The 5,134-nt window shown below is 47.8% G+C and overlaps 1 protein-coding gene across 1 annotated transcript in view; it reads right to left on the bottom strand.

Annotated features, from left to right (window-relative positions):
- The window catches only part of Usf3 (upstream transcription factor family member 3), a 54,200-nt gene extending 50,350 nt beyond the window's left edge, over positions 1-3,850 (bottom strand). Inside the window, exon 1 of the mRNA XM_005345012.3 lies at positions 3,589-3,850. The gene's annotated coding sequence lies outside the window, so the exon portion shown is untranslated. The remainder of the gene's footprint in view (positions 1-3,588) is intronic.
- Between the last annotated feature and the right edge of the window lie 1,284 nt (positions 3,851-5,134).

Below are 5,134 nucleotides of genomic sequence, written 5' to 3'. Positions count from 1 at the left end.
ACATCTCTCTCTCTCTCTCTCTCTCTCTCACACACACACACACACACACACACACACACACCCCAAAACACAAAACTGGACACAATGCAGAAAACAACAGATCGGAGGGAGCAAGTTCCAGCAGATACATCTACATCACAGCTCCTGTATCTGGTCCAGGGAACACCGTGGAAAAGGGGTGGGAAAGACTGTAAGACCCAGAAGACCAAGAAGTCTGCTGTGATATGGTCTCTCCTGGAAATGACGGAGTAAGCAAGCTCATAATAATGGCAACATCAGTGGAATGGAGAAAAGTTCATCATGTTCCCATCCCTACAGGAAGAACTATAGGCTGCTGGGAGAAGGAAAATTAGTCTTATCCAGAGATGAAGCCACTTACTGGTTATTCAATGCAGAGTGGTCAGACTTAAAACTATATAAACACCACCAACAAAAACACTCATAAGGTTGTATTTATATGTACTGTGCACACACACACACTTGTATACAATATATGTATGTAACAAGCAATAATAAAGAAAAAGAAGGTAGCTGGGAAGAGCTAGAGGGAGGAAAAGGAGAGGAAAAAAGTAATAAAATTCAAAAAAAAAAGTAATAAAATTCTATTTCAGTTAAAAATAATAGCTAAGTGGGGGCTGGAGAGATGGCTCAGGGGTTATGAGCATTGTCTGCTATTCCAAAGGTCCTGAGTTCAATTCCCAGCAACCACATGGTGGCTCACAACCATCTGTAATGAGGTCGGATGCCCTCTTCTGGCCTGAAGGGATATATTGTATACTAAATAAATAAATTTAAAAAAAAAAAATAATAGCTAAGTGGTGGTGATGCACATCTTTAATCCCAGCACCTGGGAGGCAGAAGCAGGTGATTCTCCGTAAATTTGAGACCGGGTGGTCTACAGAGTGAGTTTCAGGACACCCAGGGCTACACAGTGAAACCCTATCTCAAAAAAACAAAAACAAACAAGCAAAACAACAACCAAACCAAACCAAACAAACCAACACTGAAAGAAATAAACAAAAATTAGGGTAGTATCTCTGAAGACACTTCATAAAATGTATAATTAAAATTTTTAAATTTTTGTTGTTAGCCAGGCAGGCACCTTTAGTCCCAGCTCTGAGGAGGCAGAGGCAGGTAGATCTCAGAATTCAAGGCCAGTCTGGTCCACAGAGCCAGTTCCAGGACAGGCAGAGCCACACAGAGAAACCCTGTCTTGAAATACAAAACGAAAAATTTGTTGTTTCTTGGTGAAATGGCTTAGCAAGTACCTGCTGCCAAACCTGGCAATCTGAGTCCAGTCCCACACAGCAGAAAAAAGAAGTGACTCTCAAGTTATCCTCTGAGACACACACACACACACACACACACACACACACACACACACACTGTGGCAAAAACCAGCCTCTCTCACACACATGTAGGCACATTCTTTCTCTCTCTCACCCTCCCTCCCTCCCTGTCTCTCTCAATAAATGTAATGAAACACTAAAACTTCTGTTGGTGCCAAGTACGATGGCACAGTAATCCCAACACCTGAAAGGCACAAGGATTGGTGCAAATTCAAGGTCAGCCTAGGAGCAAAAGGAGATCCTGTACCAACTACACCAACACACACATATATGTGCATGTATATACCAAAGATTACATTATTTAAGAGGTCTGTCACACAATTACTTAGACTCTACGCTGATAGGTAAGAGAATTACGAGTAGGGATCCATATCCTGAGAAACACCCATGTTAGCAACAGCAGGATCTAAATTGCATTATCTGTAGGAGTTAGGGGGTTCAAAGGTTCACACGTAAGGCTTTAAGGCAACAGTTGAATACACAACTGAAGGTTTGCCATGGAAAGCCCTGGAATACAAGTACAACAGTCTGGGCATTGTACCAAGCTTAAGGTAATTTTCAGCCCTGACTGCTGAGCAGAATTGCCTGGAGAGTGTTAAGAAGTATACCCACAGCCTACCTCCCTCCAGGTCAAAGGTAACGGCTGTGAATTGAAACAGGGTGATTATAACAAACAGTCCAGTTTAGGAAGCACTGAGCTTGACCACAGGAAGGAACGATGTGAGATAACATTAAGGCCTGGGTTTAAAGGCAGTGGTTCTGAGCTTGCTACCTGTGGAAACTTCTCTTCCAACCCGAGTTAAATAGTGTTTCCTTAGTGTTTCCTACACAACCAGCTCACTGTAAAATCTGACTTGTTTTCTTAACTTCTGTGATGTTCCATAGAACACTAAGCTACGAAATAACTATTCTAAGTGGCCTTTACCACACGGCAAGGAAATGTCCTACGTTTCCATCCATGCACAAACTTCACAAAACTACTTTTAAGTACACAGGGACACTAAGTCATACTATTTAGACTAGGTACCCAACCTTTTGACATTGTGACACAACCTTCTCATTTACACAGTCACCCTCGGGAGCCACATGATCAGATTAAAAACAAAACAAAACAAATAAAAACAAAAAACCAAAGGTATTGAATGAGTTTTCAACTTTGTGTTTCATGGTTATTCTGGGTCACACGGGCCTTTTGGTGAGACATGCTTGACACAGCTTTTGTTTACAACACTTGGTTTCAGAAAGTGGAATGATTACAATGCATCTTACTTATTTTGCAACAAATACTTTCAGTGTACTTCCCAAACAAATGGAAACACCATATCTACACAGCAAATCAAGAGTCCTGGGGAAAGAAAAATGTCACTAGGGTGACTGTCGAGAGGGCAGAGATTGCAAAAAGCAAGGCAGGCTGGCCATGAGGAAAAGGTGCTGAAAAGTCCACTCACCATAGTTTCCTTAAGCAATCTGCCCACTGCTACCCGTAAAGTTAGCCAGAACTGTCCTGCATGCTAGCCAGAACTGTCCTGCATGATACTTTACTCTATTTAGTGGGTAAAATGTTACTCGAACATTCGTTGGGATTTGGCAGTTAGTTTTATGTGATCTCTTATCTGCAGACGAGGTCAATAAAGAAAAAAAAATCCATGAGAGAACGCAATAGTCAAAGCGTCCAACCTCAGCTGGAGCCCAGAAAACTCATGCTTGTTCAGGAAATAGGAAATCAGACGAGCTAGCCGTTCGCTTGGACCAGGGCTGTTCAGCAGCAAAAAGATGAGCTTCTAAAAAGAAAACGTCAACCTAACTCTCCGACACAGGGGTGAAAGTTACAAAAGCAGGCAGCACGAGTTTGACGAGTGGGTCAGAAGGAAAGTCAGAAGACGAGGAAAGAGAAGGAAGAGATGGCAAAAGGTGAAGGAGGCGGGCAAAGGCCACCTGGAGAGGACCTGGCAGCCCAGTTCTTTATGCACCCAGGACAGCATGGGGCCTCTGTCCGCCGGTGAGAACCGGAGCGGGGCAAGCCCCCGCGGGCCTGGCACCGAGGGTGCGGGCAGGCCAAGGTGAAGAAGGCGTTCGCCCCGGGTCTGGTGGGCACTCTGGGATCCCCGGGAACACTCCGCTTAGCCCTCACCTCTCGCGGCTTGGAGGGGGTGGGTGGAGCTGAGCCCGGGGCCGCCCCCCGGAGCCGCCCCCGCAGCCGGGGCCGAGGCTGTCAGCGCCCCCTCCCGCGGCCACTCACCCGCCGGCGACGCGCTCCCGGCCGCAGTGGCGGCGACCCCCGCCTGGGTCATGATCCCAGGAGCGGAAGGCAGCGGTGTCTGGCCGTCCAGGCGAGCCTTTGGGTCGGCAGCCGCCGCCTGCTTCTGCGGGGCTGGGGGAGCGCGGGCCCAGGCCCTCCTCTCCCCCCGCCCCCGCCGCCTCTCCTCGCGGCCACCGCCGCCGCAGCGAGCCCGAGCCCTCGAGGCCGGAGACCCGGCGGCAGCACGGCCTCAACTTTCCCAGCCCCCCTCCCCCCGCCCCTCCCGCCCCTCCCGCGGCCGCCGCTCCGCACGCGCACAGCCTAGCCTGGATGCGCCGCGCGCCCGCCCCAGCCGACCGGCCTACCAATCCGGAGCTGGGGAGGCTGCCGTCCCAGCCAATCGGCAGCCGAAATGCCGCTGCGCTAGGCTAGAGGGCGGGAGGAGGAGGAGGGGAAAAGCTAGGAGGGAACAGGCCTCAGGCGGCCCAATGAACACGGCCGGGGGGCGGAGGTGTGCAAGTTGGGTTGAAAGAACAGGAAATATTCTTAAAGGTAGAGTGACGGGCAGAAAGGAAAGCCAGTAGGTGAATGAGAAAGAGGTAGGCCTGGTTCCTTAAAGGGGAAGCTTTGAGAAGCTAGAAGCGATGTTTTAAGAAACTTCCTTGCTTCCTGTTCTATACTGAGCTTTTGGAATATGTCAGTGTGAGCTTACAAGTGGAAAAAGTGAAGAGGAGGAGGCACCCGAGGCTTTCGGAGATAGACGGGTCCCTTTAGCCTGTGGAGGATCAAGAAGGCGGGAAACGGTGGTGGAGAATTCAGTTCTCTCCGGACTTCCCTTTTGGTGCAAGAGCCTTTGAGCCCCAAGGCTGCTGGAATTTGTACTTCAGACTCGCTGATGCCCTTTATTTGCCAGAAAGCATGAAGACCATTTTCAGAAATGACCGGGAGCCCCAGCTAAGGGAGGGAGTGTGTCTTTAGGAGATGGGGATTGCCTAAACTTAAGTTACTAGACACTTGTATCTGGAACCCGAGACCTCTTCTGAGCTGCGTTTGGAGCTCTTGAACCGTGGTCCAACTATCTTTTTCTAGTTTTGCTTCATTTCACAAACCAGTCTGCCTGAGACAGGTGTCGGGTCCTCCACCTAGTGGTGGTGAAAGATTCATGAGCTCTTCACAAGATAGTCACAATCTATGGCAAATACATAATGGACGCAGACCTTGCTTTGTGAAAAAGGTAAATAACAAGTCCATTTTACTTTTACTACGCGTTTTGAAAATCTGTAATGAAATAGACCTTTAACATTGCTTCAAAACTGGTGCTAATAAGCAGTCTGAATTTTGTTTTTTCACTTCCTTGTGACATCTGGGCCAGGGCAGTGAGTTTTAATTGGCTTTTGAATGGATTTGTCATTCCCAAGTTCAAGAGCAGAGACGGTGTGACTCGGAGTCATAATAGTAATACTAATAACACATCCATGAAACTGTAAATGCTAATATATGTCCAGCTACATGATTTCCATCTTAGTAAGAATGTAAGGTTTAATGG

Source organism: Microtus ochrogaster, chromosome 2 (genome assembly GCF_000317375.1).
Source record: "Microtus ochrogaster isolate Prairie Vole_2 chromosome 2, MicOch1.0, whole genome shotgun sequence".
NCBI classification, from domain to species: Eukaryota; Metazoa; Chordata; class Mammalia; order Rodentia; family Cricetidae; genus Microtus; species Microtus ochrogaster.
Note: the sequence above shows the minus strand (reverse complement) of the source record. Positions and strands in the feature narration are given on the sequence as shown.